Raw genomic sequence first — 18,056 nt, 5'->3', positions numbered from 1 at the left:
AGTTCACCCAGCAACTTAGACTACAGAAGTTGAAAACACAGGCAAAATGCTTTTAAATGTGCTGGAAATGAAGAAAAAAAATATGCTAAAATGCTTTTAATTCCCTTTAGAGGTTCAGGGTGAGTGAAATCAAGTTAATATTAGCTCAGGCTCACTCTAGCAGTGATACAGGGATAGTTTTTATGAGGCAAACGATTTTTTTTCAGAGGAAAGCAAAAGCAGCTATCTTTTTGCAAGTGGAGAAATTTTCAAATCGCGGCAAAATTCGCGGATGCGTCTGGCGCGATTACAGAGGAACTACAAGGACTATCACTATCGTTTTGGGGTCCTAGGACAGCCTAGGATCTCAGCTTCCAGATGAAAGTTACTGCAAGTCTCTAAGACAAACGGTCACGGAGATATGAGCGATTTTGTAAAGGTCGTTTTTCAGATTTGAAATTTTAAAGTTCAAAGTGACAAGTGACAGTTTTGCAAAATGACAAGGTACAACTTCTAGGAGACAGTTCTGGTTAGATTAAAATAGATTGAATTATATTACTTTAACTAAGAGATTGGTTCTGCACAGTTCTACTATGTACTCACAATATATTTAGAAATATGCCTCGCCACGAGGGGTCCTAGGAAAGCCTAGGATCTCAGCTTCCAGATGAAAGTTACTGCAAGTCTCTAGCACAAACGGTCACGGAGATATGAGCGATTAAATAAAGGGCGTTTTTCAGATTTGAAATTTTAAAGTTCAAAAAGACAAGTGCAGCTTGCAACTAGAAAATGACAGGTGACAGCTTTACAAATGACAGGTGACAGTTAGGAGACAGTTCTACTTAGATTAAACTAGATTGAATTATATTATTTTAACTAGGAGATTGGTTCTGCACAGTTTTCTAGGTACTCACACTATATTCTTGAGCGAGATGGGCCTCGCCACGGATCTGGTCAGGTTTTAGACTGAACTCTGGTCTGGCCTCTTCACAGTGATCTGGGTCAGCTCTCTCTGGTTCTCTGGTCTGGGTCTCTAGTTCTGGATAGATTGAAGTCTCTAGTTTGGCTCTCTGGAGGTTTGATGGAGGTAATTTATGGATTTTCCCGGCAGAGCTTCCAGCTGCAAATGGATTTGAAAGTCCCTATCTGTCCTGTCTGTCTGCTTTTATGTGTTTAGAATGTGGGTGTGTTCTAGCATCACTGACCCTACCTCTCTCTCAGCTTCTAATTGGTCAAACTTCCATTTCTCACTTGATTGGGGGAGCTAAGTTGTGTCAGAGTGATGTCATTTTATGGCTTGCAGAGAGTCCACTCCTCCTGTCAATTTACACACAAATCTAGATTTGAAACAAATACATATTTGCAGAGGTACATATTGTTTTAAAATCATATGCACCCATCATGCATTACAGGAGGTATCTCCTGTTCAAACTCTGCTCTTCCTGGGAGCTTGCATTCAGAAATGGCACATATTTCACTTTTTAACTGATTTTGCAATTCCGGACATTGACCCAAATTTACACACATGTGCGCAAGGAGTATGGACATTAGTTGATGAAGTGTCAGATTTTTCACATGCACACATTTTGAGTAATATCCTCTTTTCCGCTAAAACCCCCCTGAACATGCCACCGGTTCGAAAAACCTCTTAAAATGTGGGCAGAAAAATCACAAGAATTATGGTATCATTTATACAATTTTCACATGTCCGCTCTATGAGTTATTCATCTTTTTCTAAAACCATATTCTGGCTATAGAGGGGTGTCTTTTCATGTCACATGGTACAGAAACCAGTCTTTCCAGTTTCTGCCAAGCTCAGAGACCCTGCCCCTCCCAGCTTCTGCCAAGAGGAAGCTCCATTTACGACTCCCGCCAATAAAACATTTGCCTGAGTCAGGACAGGGCTTTGTTCAATTTCCTGCAGAGCCCAGGTAATTCAATCAGGGAAGTGTCATATCCCTTTTGGTGTGAGCAGCAAAAGGGCAGCTAGGCCTGGGAACACAGCTGTGACTCAAGTTTCACTCCTGATGGGGGTAGTTGCCAGGCAGAATTCAGTTCCTTAAGCCAAGTTTCAGATAAAATGTCACTTTTTGTTCCCCAGTTCCTGCATTCAAATAAAACTAAACATTTTTACATATGCAGCTAGAATGCTGATTCTAAGTTTAAAACTATGACATTTAAACAATTGCAACCTATGTGACACTCAAAGTAGGTCACTCATTTCTTTTAAACATTTAGATTTGTAGTGTCTTTCAGTGCAAATTTACTTAAATTGCTGAAATCCACAGCTCAACCAGTCTTGTTATAAACCTTCAAGTCACTTCAGAATATAACTTTACATTGGATCCACCTCTCAGTAAGTCTTTCTTTGGCTTGCTTTGGGTTCATTTATTCAGTTTTCTACAAAATCTGGTGGTTTTAAAACGCCGGCTTTTGGATAGTGGTGAGTACTGGTACTGCACCCCTTTTTGGGATTTAAGAAAATGAATTCCCAACAGTTATGGGTTTGCTTTTGGCAATCAGCATTGCCATTCCCAATGGTTTCAGACTACTGTGTGGGTAGTCCAATGGTGGTTTTAGGCAGTGTCCTTCTGTGCCCATAACATCGGCAAAAAGGAGTGGCAGCCTATTCTTCATGCATTTCCCTGTGCATTTTCTGGGAAGCTCTGGCCATCATGATGTTTTCCATGTCAGTACTGCACAGTTTTGAGGTATGGCTCGGATGCATGGGTAAATACATCCCACACTCCTGTGATATGTGAAGGGTGCATGTAATGTTAAACAAATGTGTACCTGTGCAAATATGTCTTTTTTTATCAAATATAGATTATGTGCAATTTGACAGGGGAGTGTCCTCTCTGCAAGCCATAAAATGACATCGCTCTGACTCACAGTTCCTTCCCCAATCAGGGGAGAAATGAAAGCTGGGCCAATGGCAAGTGTAGAGGGGTATGGTCTAGTGATGCTGCACACACACCCATTTTAAAAACAGATAAAAGCAGACAGACAGGACAGATAGGGACATTCATTTCCATCTGCTGCGGGACGCTCTGCCGGAAAATCCATACTTTACCTCCATCAATCTCTAGAGAAAGCTGTGCAGAAAGATCCAGACTTTAAATCCATCAATCTCCAGAATCCAGAGAGAGAGCAGACCCAGACCAGACCGCTGTTAGCAGAACCAGAGAGCTGAACCGGAGTCCAGTCCAAAACCTGACCAGATCCGTGGCGAGGCATATTTCTAAATATATTGTGAGTACATAGTAGAACTGTGCAGAACCAATCTCTTAGTTAAAGTAATATAATTCAATCTATTTTAATCTAACCAGAACTGTCTCCTAGAAGTTGTACCTTGTCATTTTGCAAAACTGTCACTTGTCACTTTGAACTTTAAAATTTCAAATCTGAAAAACGACCTTTACAAAATCGCTCATATCTCCGCGACCGTTTGTCTTAGAGACTTGCAGTAACTTTCATCTGGAAGCTGAGATCCTAGGCTGTCCTAGGACCCCAAAACGATAGTGATAGTCCTTGTAGTTCCTCTGTAATCGCGCCCGGCGCACTCGCGAATTTTACCGCGATTTGCAAATTTCTCCACGTGTAAAAATCTGCTGCTGCTTGCCTTCCGTTGCAAAAAATTCGTTTGTAACCTGAAAACCATTATAGAGCATTGCTAAAGTGATCCTGAACTTATTCAAAGCATATACCACTCACCCTAAACCTCTAGAGGGAATTAAAAGCATTTTAGCATATTTTTCACTTCATTGCCAGCACATATAAAAGCATTTTGGGCCTGTGTTTTAAACTTCTGTAGTCCAAGCTTGCTGGGGTGAACTGAATCACATTTGATTGCATTTCTGAGAACTGTGTGCTTCCTTCCATTTCCTTGCATTGCATAAAGGGGGGGAGTGGATTGCCAGAGAAAAGTGATTACATTGTTTTGTTGAAATCATATTGAGTATTTTCTGTACTGCCTTTCATTCAACATTGCATCCATTTGAACTCTATGGAGCATTCTCTATCACATTATTCTTCTGTCCCAACTTACCAGTGTACTACCTTATCCATTTCATGTCAACTCCTTAGCGATTATAAAGAGGTGTGCTAGTGCCAGATTCTCCGTTGTTAATCTTTATCATATCAGATTAAGTGTGCTATTCAATTATTAATTTATTCTAAAGTGTGATATATATATCTATTGTTTAAATTATCAATTAAACCGTTTAACTTGCAAAACAGAACTACTTCTTGGCTCAGTGGGGTCAGGAGGATTCCAAGAGAGGGGTGTTATATAGGGGTAGTCATCCAGAACGCATGAACTGGACATAAAGATATATCAATAAGGGTTTTCATTCAGTATTCTAGACTAGGCGTTGACTTGGCTGTAGTGCTGAATTGAATCCTCTTACAAATTGGGGGCTCGTGCCGGACGTTTGGGTTAGATCTACCATTTGTGCAGATTAATACAGCATGCCAGCTGACCAGATACACATATCCGGTTGGATCACCACGCTGTGTTACGCTGTAAAGCACTCCTCAAAGGAACGCTCTTAGGAAAAGGTCTGTTTTGCAAAAATAAAATACAAACTTCTGTAAGTCAGGACAGAGACCAATCTCTAGAATGACGACCTTAGTAGACATGAAAATAGCCAGAGAGCACCTCTTACATAAACTATTTGTGAGAGGTGAATGGACTGAACAGGGCCAGGATCCCTGGTTGCAGGCCATCACGCGACAGGTCACTGAAACAGGGTCAGACCTATGGAGAGATCAGGGTCCATTACATGTGGCCCTGAGTGAACTATATATGGCTCCTAAAGCAAAAGATGAACACAATAAGATTGCCAGGATAGCAGCATACCTGTACCTATATATGGGAGACATGCAGGATAAATGCACTGAAAGCCAAGATCTGGCAAATAGGCAACAGATGGCAGTAGAGAAGGCCCGATCTGATCTGGCCTCTTCTGAGCAGAGGCTGCAGAGGAGCCAGGAGTCAGAAAATGATAGTAGGCAATATATCATTAAAATAAAAGAGGATATGGGCATCCTACAACAGGAAAAGACAGACCAGGATACCAGATTTCTGGCCCTGCAGAAGGAGCACCAAGACAGTTTGGACTCCTTACTGCAGAAGCAGAAAAAGTTGGAGCAACAGATCAATTTCAACAGGGCATGCGCGGAGCAGGTAGTCACCCTGCAAAGCCAGCTAGATAGAGAGAAAGAGGAGAGCAATAAACTGATTCTGAAAGACCTGGATACCCAGGCAGAGTTTGATGAGGAGCGCCAAAAAGCTGGTGCCTTTCAACGACAGAGGGACGACCTGGCAGCACAGATGCAGGCTCTCAGTCAGGAAAGAGACACTTTAGGCCAGGAAGTCTGCCACTTAAAAAAGGAAATTGAAGAAAATCACCTGGCCCTCCAGGGGCTGGGTGACCTCCAAAAAGAAAACCAGAACTTGGTAGAGCACACCAGAAGGGTGGAAGATGCTCTGGCAAGAAAGGAGCAGGCCAGTAGGGATGGGACTCAGGAGGTAAACCTCCTGCAGCAAAGACTGGCCCAGTTCTCCAGGACCAACCAGAAAGCACAGAGGGAAAATGAGGCCCTCTGTCAACACAATGATAGGCTCCAACAACAGGTAGCGATGCAGGAGAGACTGATAGAGTCTAGTAAGGCCTTGACTGAGGAACTGAAAGCACAAATGCAGGCTCTTGCATTGCAACAGGGAGCAGGGGCGGATAGAGATGAGGTCCGCTGGGAAAGAGAGACTCCTGACCATAACCTCAGGAGCCCTAACACCAGGGGCCTTCATCTCTCCCAGTCCCTGGACTCTACCAACCCCATGTCCCCTGGCGCACATGAGCACAGGGCCACAGGGATGGCAGATTACTATCCAGCTAAAAGTATGGGGCTCATAGGCCAGTACCACTCAGGAATGGAGGGGTGGGCATCCGGGTATGGGCACCCAAGTACAGTACAGTTCAGTGGGGAACCCCAGGAGAGTAGGCCCCTTAAGGGCATCCTGAAAACCTCTGCCCAGTTAGGTCAGTGGGGGGGTACCCAGCAAATCCTGGCAGCAAGGAGGGATCTGAAGACCCCTCTGAGCGGTACAGGACACAGGAGACCAGGTCCCCACATTCTGCCAGCCATTTCCAGGCTCGCAGAATCCGGGAAAACCTGGAAGAACAGACGGGAACCTCGGGGAGCAGTGCCTCTGAGTCAGAAGATGAATGGACCAGGGTTACCCGAACCAAAAAGGCCAATAAGGCAAAAAGGGCCTTGCTTAAGGACCCCTTAAAGCAGATTAAGGCGATCAGGAGTGTCATCACGCCTTATCATAAGAACGCCAAGTATTCTGTTTGGGAACACTTGGAGCTCTATGAGCAAATGATGGAGACTTTTCATTTGAAGGACAGCCAAAGCTGTATTCAATATGTAAAGTGGACCTTCTCCCCGGAATACTCCAGTTTCTTTGCGGGGCTGGAGGACCAAAATCATTTAAGATGGTCCACCTATAAGGCGGCCATCTTGAAACATTTTTCCATTCATAGAAATCCTCAAGAGGCTCGCAAGGCAGCCTACAATTTGCAATGTGGGGAGGATCAGGCCCCACAAGAATTTGTGCAAGAACTGAAACGTGCTTTTGCGCAGACCACCAGAAGGGTGCGCACAGACAGTAGAGAATTCATTAATACATTTTTTCATGCCTTGCCCAAATACATAATGACCCAGCTTGTGAGGGATTTTCACGAGAAAAGATCTTTAGACTGGGTCATTGAACAGGCTACCCGGATCTATGAGGTGCAGAAACCGGTAGATAGCAAAAGTAATGCCCAGAAAAACCCCAAAGCCAACAGCACCCCTGCTGCTGCCAAGGTGGCAGAGGTAAAGGTCACCCCCGTTTTGGATTTGGAGATGGGGGGGCCTAAAAACCTACCTGCACCTAATAATGCTAGGCCCAGGAGGTCCTCGGGTCAGTCACAGACAGGGAGCCAAGGAGGCAGCCCCACAAATGGGGTCCCTCGCTCTCCTGATTATGTAAGTCCCCGCTACAAGGGAAATCGACCCATCCTGGGTTATGTGTGGACACCCCCAGCCCAAGGGGGGGGATCCAACCGAGCACCGAACCCAGGGAACTTCCCTCCAAACTTTCCACAGGAGGGCAGAAATTTACCAAACCCTGGGCAGAACTTTTTCCCCAGATATCCATCCGACTTTCAGCCCCAAAACCATCCATCCTTCTTTCCCCAATTCCCTGAGCCCAGACCACTGAATCCGGGAGAGGGGAGGCCAAGGGTGGAGGGGTACCCAAATCTTCCCAACCCGGGGTATTACCAGAGGAGGGACAGCTACCCTTCCCGGGATCAGCAAAGGGGAGAAAACAGGGCCCCGTATCAGCCTGAGCGGGTTTCCCAGTTAGAGCGCCAGGTTCAAAACATGGCGCGGGATCTGGGTCACATACTGAGGGCTCAGCAGAACCCTCAGATCGGCATGCCGGCGCAGAACGCACCCAACTCTGGACCTGGTGCTCCAGAACAATGACGGGGGCAGCACCCCGATAACACACCGGTTCCCAGGGAGGAGGCACAAGGGGAAGGGGGGTGTAAAGCCTTAGAGGAAGCTTCCTTCCTCACTTGTAAACAGCCCCTGGAAACCCTGGAACCGGAAACAAAATCTCTTGCCCCTGAAAGTCTGCCTCCTAAGGAGCAGAGGGGTGGTAGGAGAAACAAAAGACCCAAACAGACTCAGTTTGAGGAGGAGGTACACATCTTCCAATTTGAGGGAGAGGGATCCTCAGAGGATCCTGGGAAAAGGATCATCTCCTTCAGAGAGGGGGGAACTCCTCCCAAAGAAAAATGGGTCCCTAGGGATGCAAATCCAGACTGGGGAGATGTGGAGACTGAGCTACCGCCGCCCACCATCTCATCCCAGAACCAACAGCAAGAAAATCCCCTGGTTCAAACCCATCCTGGTGACTGCCTCCAAAAAGGGGGGGCGGCCCGGAACCGGAGCCAGGGGAACCCACAATGGCTCTGATCTCCAGTTACCAACTTTTTCTTTCAGATTCCCAAGGCTCTCCACAGGATTCTGCCCAAATCTCTTCGCTAGCGATGTCCAAAACCAGAAAGTTAGCCCACCAGTTGTCCAAAAATGTGCATTATCTGTGCCCCCTTGAGGAGAAGGAGGGAAGATACTATGCCCCGGTACAAGTACAGGGGCAGGGTACAATTTCAGCGCTGGTGGACACAGGATCTCAAGCTACCCTTCTGTCCAGAAGGGCCTTTGATGAACTGAATGCAGGAAGGGGAGAGAATTACCAAATTCCTCTCACCTCACTTCCTGGACAACTCCAGAACTTTGACGGGAAGGAAATTCCCGTCGAGGGGACGGCAGACTTGGACATTAAGATCGGGCGACACAAGGTGAAACACCCGGTCATAGTTGTGACTCCAGAGGGCACCCCTTGTTTACTAGGGAATGACCTCCTGAGAAGGTTGTCACCCCTAATAGATTGCGTAAACAAGGTCCTCTGGACCCAGACTAGCCGACCAATAAAATTAAAACAGAGTGTCAACCATGTTAGTTTAAACAGCACCTGCCACATGGTTGAACAAAAACCTGACCAAGTAGAATTTCACTTCCAGAATAGCCAAATTCCAGACGTGACAGTAATAGCAGAAGGACAAGAGACTGGTGGTGGAGGGTCCTCTCTATTTCTGAAAATCAACCTTCCTTCCAGTCTAAAGTGGTACTCCACGCTGGAAGGAAACACTCTGAAATTCTATACTAATCCACAATCAGAAACTCCCACTCCTATAGTCCAGAAAGATGTGAAATCAGCTCAGAGCCTGGCTGATATTCAGCAAATTGGAGAGCAGTTGTTCATCCCTGTTCAGTTAAATGATGGGAAGGACTCTGTTCTCGCTCGAGTGTGTGTGAACAACGGTAAGAGCTTCATCAGCGAAGCCATGTTCCGCCAACTCCCAAAAGATCCAGCCATTCCCACATTCAAACTGATAGACAAATGGGAAATGGATCTGGAAGCACCTAATTCCAAACATCTCCTGCCAAGCAGGTGTATGCTCAAAATCTCCATTGGCAACAAGAGCATAGTCCATAATTGTTGGGTCGGGCGAGACGTCACTGCCGCCTTTTTCTTAGGCAGTGACATTCTCAATCGCTTTGCCATTAGTTTGGACCTAATAAACTTCAAAGCTTGGTCCCGATTAGCGGATAATCCCATGGGCTTTGATGATCCAGAAAAGGCATTTAGGTCAACTCAATTGCTACCTTATGCAGTTGAAATTCAGGTTAAAGAGGAAGTCACCATCCCAGAAAGGACCCGACAATTCTCCCTGAAAGTGAAAGTTAAAAGGGGACAAGAGTTGAAAAACCCTGATGCTTACATACATCTAAAGGCTTCTCTCCAACAGCAAGGGTTGGGAGTAAACCCAACTCCATTAGTCAACATAGAACATGACACCATTCCAATAGAGGTGGATAACAGCGACTTAAAGAGTATTACTCTAGCCGCAGGCACCATTATTGGAATGGCGGTTGATGACCGACATTTCTCCATTGATCTTGGAAATGAACTGTTAGGACCAATCCCCAAGGACTGTTTTGACAGTGACAGTAATGACAACGCAACACCAGACAGGATTTTTACCCGGCATGGGGGGAACTTCCTGGTGTACACTTCCTGCCCCTATGGTAAGGAAGATGTGACTTGTGACTTCAGGAGGGATGAGGTGATTTTCCAGGTCCATGAGGGCTGCCTTTCCCACCTGAAGCCTCCGGTCCAAATCAGCACTCTGACCAGGGACTTCTCCACCCAGCTGGAGGAGGCCGCGGAGATAGCCAAACCAGAAGTCTTTCCAGGCTTCAGGTAGATGGTGGAAGAGAGAGTCAACCTAGCTGATGCCTGTGTGACTCTGGAACAAAAGCAAAAGTTGAAACAAGTTTTCTTGGATTTCCAAGATCTCTTTGCGGTAGACTCATATGACTGTGGTCGCACCGACATCCACACAACAACAATCCCCACGGACCCTGGCATGACTCCTGTGTTTGTGAAGCAATATCGCTTGCCTCTCGCATCAATGGAGTCCCTTACTGAAATAATTAAGAACCTTGAGTCCCGGGGAATAATCCGTCCAGTCCACAGCACCTTCAATAATCCGGTGCTGGGAATATTGAAGCCAAACGGCCAGTGGAGACTCTGCGCCGACCTCAGGGAGCTCAACAAACAGGTCCATACTTCCCGATGGCCTCTTCCCTACATTGACCAAGGGCTGGCCCAGATTCAGGGGTCACAGGTATTCACTGCAATAGACCTGACCAATGGATACTGGACTGTGCCTGTCAGCAGGGAGGACCAATACAAACTGGCTTTTACCTTTGGGGGCCAGCAGTATACATGGACCCGGACTCCCTTCGGATACCTCAACTTTGGTAATGAATTCAACATTTTTCTACACAAGGCCATGCCCGACATGGGTGCGAGGGGTAACCTGGCATATGTAGATGATGTCCTCATCAAAAGCTCAACTGTGGAGGAACACATAGCGGAGATCCGTTATGTTCTGACACAGTTGAGGGCCGCCGGAGCAAAACTTTCCTTTCAGAAAGCACAGTGGTGTAGAACCCGTGTTAATTTCTTGGGGCATGAGATTACTCCTCAGGGTCTATGTCCCCAGGAAAAGAAAGTGTAAGCACTTCAGAAACTGAAAGACCCCACAACTCTGCGGGAACTAAGGAGCCTCCTTGGACTGACTAATTACAGCAGAAAGTTCATTGAGGGCTACGCAGAGATCACCAGAACCCTGATTCATCTCCTGAAGGGGGGGTCAAGTGGGAATGGGGTCCAGAACAAGCCGAGGCAGTAAGACAACTCAAGAGAAGCCTCTCACAAGCGCCTTGCCTAGCTTACCCTGTCAGAAACAAGGAGTTCTTCCTGGAGACGGGGTTCTCTAATACGTGCTTGACGGCAGTATTATACCAAAAGCATGACAAGGTCAATAAAGTAATCTCCTATGCGAGCAAAACTTTATCCTCTGTGGAGGAAAAATTCAACGATTGTGAGAAGGCACTCCTGGCAACGGTGTGGGCATTGAAGAATTACCGCCCGTTTATCCAGGGGAACACATCATAGTGGAGACTCCACAGCAGCCTCTGCAATATCTCCAAAGTGACAGAATCCGGGCCGGAAATGTGAGTAATTCCCGAATTACTTCCTGGATTCTGTCAATGCAAGGCTTTCCTGTGGAGGTCAGATATGGCCAAAACAAGAAGAGTCCCCTCGCGCAAGGTCTGGCTGACTTGCATGATTGTGCCAGAGAAAACTGTCTCGAGGATGAAAGTCTGAAAATCAAGGACAACATGGAGGCATACCTTAATTCCCCACACAAAGTCTTTGAAGAGGACAAGTGTGAGGGAATGCCCACTGTCTATGTGGATGGATGCTCTTACCATGTTGACAACAACGGGGAGAAAGAACTGGTGGCCGGCGTAGGGAATGCATGGGTGAATGAGTCCCCAGAACCCTCCGCTGGATACAAAATTGGTCCCCGAAGTAGTCAGGTGGCAGAATTGAGGGCTGTGCATCAGGCCATCCTCACTGCTGTCCAGCATCAACTCCACGAACTGGTCATAATCACAGATTCGGATTATGTACGGAACGGGTTCGTGGAGCATCTGGTTAATTGGAAAGCCAGAGGCATGTTATGTGCTAACAACAAACCCTTGAAACATGGGAAGTTGATCCAAAACATTGATGATCTGGTCACCTCGAAGGAGATGACCATCTATTGGAAAAAGATCAAGGGTCATTCCAAAGTAGAGGGACCAGACAAAACTGGAAACGATCTTAGCTGATCAGCTGGCCAAAACCGGGGCCATCCAAGGGGATCTAATTGAGATTGAGTCCCTGTTGGGGGAAATCCAGGTCACTGCTATCACTAGGTCCCAGACAAATGCTCACAACGACCTTTCAATTGCACAATGGAGTAAGGAGACCCCTGATGCTGATTTAATTACAGCTCAGAAGGGGGATCCAATAATTGGTAAATTTTACCAGCACCTTGAGGACCCTGAGAACTTTCCCCTGACGGATACCGATTACATTGGGAAAGAGGACCTAAGAGTGTTGATGAAATGTCCAAAAATGTTCTGAATCCAAGACGGTTTGCTGGTAAGGAAATCCAAAGCTGGCCACGATCAGTGGGTGGTTCCTACCTCATTCCGAAGCCTGATGTTAAGTCACGCCCATGATGCGGCCACCGCCGGTCATAGGGGGTTTCACACAACATTGGAAATCTTAAGAGAGGTTGCATACTGGCCACACATGGGGCAGGACCTCGACCAATATTTGAAGGGGTGTCTTGTGTGTGCACAATTTCAGCCATCATCCCTCACGCACCGTGCGCCTCTCCAAAAGAGGGGTTGACACTGCCATGGTCAGATTTACAAATCGACTTTGTAGGCCCTGTGATTCGCTCGTCTAGGGGGAATAAGTACATGTTGACTGTGACATGCTTGTTTACCAAGTGGGTGGAATGTCTCCCAGCCCCAAATTGCAAGGCAGAAACCGCAGCTGCCCTGATGATTAACCACATCTTTTCCCGTTTTGGTCTACCTCAAAGGATTGAGTCAGACAGGGGTAGCCACTTCACCAGTGAAGTAATGACAAAGATGTGGGAGATACTGGGGGTCAAAAGGAAGTTGCATATTGCTTACAGGCCAGCTTCTTCTGGAGCAGTGGAACGCTACAACCGGACAATTGTGAGCATCTTAAAAAGTTTGTGGCAGATTCTGGGCCAAGTTGGGATATCCGATTACCTCTGGTCCTAATGGCCATCAGATCTACCCCTTCATCTGCAACCAAAATGTCACCATTTGAGTTGATGACTGGACGCAAGATGGTACTTCCTCAGCATTTGCTCTACAGGACCCAAGAGCAGACACTGATAAATGCCTCCACTACTCATGAGTATGTGGAGAATTTAAGGAAACACCTCCAACATGCTTTTGCTTACGCTCAGCGGAATCTAGAAAGATCGGCTGATAGCATGAAGACCCATTATGACCTGAAAACTTCCAGGAAGGAATATCAGGTGGGAGACTGGGTCTATCTATACAACTTCCAAAGAAACCAGGCAAAACAGCGGAAATTCTTGCCTACATGGAAGGGACCCTTTGAGATCATCGACAAGATCTCCCCTGTGGCCTACAAAATCCACATCCCCAAAGGTCCTTTGGCAGCGGGGGAAGACAAGTGGGTCCACATAAACCAGTTGAAATGTTGCCATCCCAGGCACACTCTGCAACAACTGGAGGAATCCTCTGGAATCCTAGCGGGTACTGTCTCAGACTAATTCAGTTCCAACCATAAAACATACCACATCTAGTCTCTAAAATATTGTGATTTGCATGGAACTGTCTCTTAGTTATACTGTTTTTTTTTCAAAATAAGAATGTAATGTTTTGTTATGATGAAATGCATATGCTGCCCCACTATCTCAACAGTGGTGGAAAAATGTCTATGAATAGGTATTGCCGCTCTTCCTTTGTCGTCCTAGGAGAAAGAAAACCGGGAGACGGGCCAAGGAGGACGATCCGGAGACCGGGAACAGAGGCGCAACGGGCCCAGAGTACCGCCCAATATTCCCATCAGGACCGGCGAGGAGAACCGATCGATCAGTACCGGATGGAGGAAAAGATGCTGAACTGTGCCATCTATTGGAAGAAGATGAGGAAACATCCCAGGTCTTGCGAGTCCCATTAGTGAAATAGAATGGCCATCGCAAGAGGGGGGCTTGTGGGATGTTTTTATCCACGCATCCAAGCCCTACCTCAAAACTGTGCAGTACTGACATGGAAAACATCATGATGGCCAGAGCTTCCCAGAAAATGCACAGGGAAATGCATGAAGAATAGGCTGCCACTCATTTTTGCCGATGTTATGGGCACAGAAGGACACTGCCTAAAACCACCATTGGACTACCCACACAGTAGTCTGAAACCATTGGGAGTGGCAATGCTGATTGCCAAAAGCAAACCCATAACTGTTGGGAATTCATTTTCTTAAATCCCAAAAAAGGGTGCAGTACCAGTACTCACCACTATCCAAAAGCCGGCGTTTTAAAACAACACCAGATTTTACTTTTTGTATAAAACTGAATAAATGAACCCAAAACATGCCAAAGAAAGACTTACTGAGAGGTGGATCCAATATAAAGTTATATTCTGAAGTGACTTGAAGGTTTATAACAAGACTGGCTGAGCTGTGGATTTCAGCAGTTTAAGTAAATTTGGACTGAAAGACACTAAAAATCTAAATGTTTAAAAGAAATGAGTGACCTACTTTGAGTGTCACATAGGTTGCAATTGTTTAAATGTCATAGTTTTAAACTTAAAATCAGCATTCTAGCTGCATATGTAAACATTGTCTTGACTTAAACTGGGTAACATAAAGTGACATTTTATCTGAAACCTGGCTTAAGGAACTGAATTCTGCCCACCAGCTACCCCGGACAGGAGATGAAACTTGAGTCACACCTGTGTTCCCAGGCCTATCTGCCTTTTGCTGGCCACACTAAGGATATGCCATCTCTCTGATAATTGAATTAAGGGGAGCCCCCACAGAATACAGGAGCTCTGAACAATGCAACCCCCTTCACCCAGGCAGATGGTTTATTACAGATGTCGTAAATGTAGCTTCCTCCTGGAAGGGAAGGGGAGGAGCACTGCCTGTGAGAGCAAGCTGGCTTGGCAGAACTGGAAAAACCAGAAATTCAACCTTGTGCTGGGGGGAAACCACACCCCTTTGGGGCCAGAACATAACTCTAAAAAGATGAATAACTCATAGTACGGACATGTGAAAATTTTATAAATGATACCATAATTCTTGTGATTTTTCTGCCCACATTTTAAGAGGTTTTTAGAACCGGTGGCATGTTCAGGGGGGTTTTAGCGGAAAAGAGGATATTACTCAAAATGTGTGCATGTGAAAAATCTGACACTTCATCAACTAATGTCCATACTCCTTGCGCACATGTGTGTAAATTTGGGGTAATGTCCGGTATTGCAAACCAGTTAAAAAGTGCAAAATATTGCCATTTCTGAATGCAAGCCCCCAGGAAGAGCAGAGTTTGAACAGGGGATACCTCCTGTGATATGTGAAGGGTGCATGTAATTTTAAACAAATGTGTACCTGTGCAAATATGTCTTTTTTTATCAAATATAGATTATGTGCAATTTGACAGGGGAGTGTCCTCTCTGCAAGCCATAAAATGACATCGCTCTGACTCACAGTTCCTTCCCCAATCAGGGGAGAAATGAAAGCTGGGCCAATGGCAAGTGTAGAGGGGTAGGGTCTAGTGATGCTGCACACACACCCATTTTAAAAACAGATAAATGCAGACAGACAGGACAGATAGGGACATTCATTTCCATCTGCTGCGGGACGCTCTGCCGGAAAATCCATACTTTACCTCCATGAATCTCTAGAGAAAGCTGTGCAGAAAGATCCAGACTTTAATTCCATCAATCTCCAGAATCCAGAGAGAGAGCAGACCCAGACCAGACCGCTGTTAGCAGAACCAGAGAGCTGAACCGGAGTCCAGTCCAAAACCTGACCAGATCCGTGGCGAGGCATATTTCTAAATATATTGTGAGTACATAGTAGAACTGTGCAGAACCAATCTCTTAGTTAAAGTAATATAATTCAATCTATTTTAATCTAACCAGAACTGTCTCCTAGAAGTTGTACCTTGACATTTTGCAAAACTGTCACTTGTCACTTTGAACTTTAAAATTTCAAATCTGAAAAACGACCTTTACAAAATCGCTCATATCTCTGCGACCGATTGTCTTAGAGACTTGCAGTAACTTTCATCTGGAAGCTGAGATCCTAGGCTGTCCTAGGACCCCAAAACGATAGTGATAGTCCTTGTAGTTCCTCTGTAATCGCGCCCGGCGCACTCGCGAATTTTACCGCGATTTGCAAATTTCTCCACGTGTAAAAATCTGCTGCTGCTTGCCTTCCGTTGCAAAAAATTAGTTTGCAACCTGACAACCATTATAGAGCATTTCTAAAGTGATCCTGAACTTATTCAAAGCACATACCACTCACCCTAAACCTCTAGAGGGAATTAAAAGCATTTTAGCATATTTTTCACTTCATTGCCAGCACATATAAAAGCATTTTGGGCCTGTGTTTTAAACTTCTGTAGTCCAAGCTTGCTGGGGTGAACTGAATCACATTTGATTGCATTTCTGAGAACTGTGTGCTTCCTTCCATTTCCTTGCATTACATAAAGGGGGGGAGTGGATTGCCAGAGAAAAGTGATTACATTGTTTTGTTGAAATCATATTGAGTATTTTCTGTACTGCCTTTCATTCAACATTGCATCCATTTGAACTCTATGAAACATTCTCTATCACATTATTCTTCTGTCCCTACTTACCAGTGTGCTACCTTATCCATTTCATGTCAACTCCTTAGCGATTATAAAGAGGTGTGCTAGTGCCAGATTCTCCGTTGTTAATCTTTATCATATCAGATTAAGTGTGCTATTCAATTATTAATTTATTCTAAAGTGTGATATATATATCTATTGTTTAAATTATCAATTAAACCTTTTAACTTGCAAAACAGAACTACTTCTTGGCTCAGTGGGGTCAGGAGGATTCCAAGAGAGGGGTGTTATATAGGGGTAGTCATCCAGAACGCATGAACTGGACATAAAGATATATCAATAAGGGTTTTCATTCAGTATTCTAGACTAGGCGTTGACTTGGCTGTAGTGCTGAATTGAATCCTCTTACAGTTGGTCACCCAGAGTTACATGGGGGCAACCAGACGTGGACTCCCTGCTCATTGTGCTCAGAGAGACAAAGCTTCACCTCACTGATGAGGCCCAACAAGGCTGAAACACGTGTATGGGGTTGCTTTTGGTACTCTTGTTCAGAGAGGAATTGCCATAGCATTTCGGTGCTGGACTGCCCATGTGGGCGGGACAAATACTGATATGCAAATGGATATTTCCCATCTGTGAAAGGTACAGTGAGCAAAAAGCGTGTGCTGCAAACTCTCCTCTCAGAACAGGTTATCATGCCATGTTCTTTCTGGAGAGGAGCGCCTGGGGTTGCTGATGGTACTCTTGTTCTAGCATTTCGGTGGTGGCTGCCCTTGTGTGCGTGACCAGACTGATATGCAAATGGGTATTTCTCCTCTGTGAAGGGTGCAGTGAGGTATAGTGGTTGTAGACCAGCCTGAGTGGAAGAAATTCCACAGTACAGGGTATTTGACCCATGTTCGTTCTCAGTAGTGCAGCTCCCACAGTCCTTTGTAATTTACAATGGGTTTTCCTGTTTTGCCACAACCTACATTCCAAATAAAAAGGGTCGCTCAGTTGGGGACCACTGAAGATCCCTTTGTAAAGCCTGATAGAGTGTTTAGGATAATATTCCAACTATCATACTTCTCTTTAGGTTGTCCAAGGACGCACTTGGCATAAGGTTTGGTTAGTGAGACAAGCAATGCTATTAAATTACAACTGTGGAGACTGCCCTCTTTTTCCACCAAAAGAAATTGTTTTCTGATGAAGAGTTGAATTAGTGTTTAGTGTGAAAAACACAAAATGAACCATCACTGGGTGCCTTCGCCATGAACAAACAATCCATTATTACTTTTGTAGAAGGCATGAAACTGCTGTTCATGCTGGGTCCCGTTTTCCACAGATTGCCAATAATGGACCTGAGATTATAGGGAGGGATGGTGATTTGTTCCACATTGCCCAGGTGATATTTTGTGGGGAGCTGGATCAAAACACAGGACCATTAGATCATATTTCGTCATCTTTGTGATCATGCCCGGTAGCACTCCAAAGTGCACCTCCATGTAAGAGAATGACAATTCTCAGGAGCAAAATGCTTGTGGTTTGGGTCATTTGAATAAGCACAATACCGTGGATGTGTGGTCTGAACTGGAGGTAAACTTCCACTGGTGGTTACTTCAATGTGTACCCTTATGACACGCACTCATATGACATGCAATCTTATGTCGATGTCACATG

This window comes from Ambystoma mexicanum, chromosome 11 (assembly GCF_040938575.1).
Source record: "Ambystoma mexicanum isolate Mex_15411 chromosome 11, UKY_AmexF1_1, whole genome shotgun sequence".
Taxonomy (NCBI): domain Eukaryota; kingdom Metazoa; phylum Chordata; class Amphibia; order Caudata; family Ambystomatidae; genus Ambystoma; species Ambystoma mexicanum.
This window is presented reverse-complemented; position numbering follows the sequence as displayed.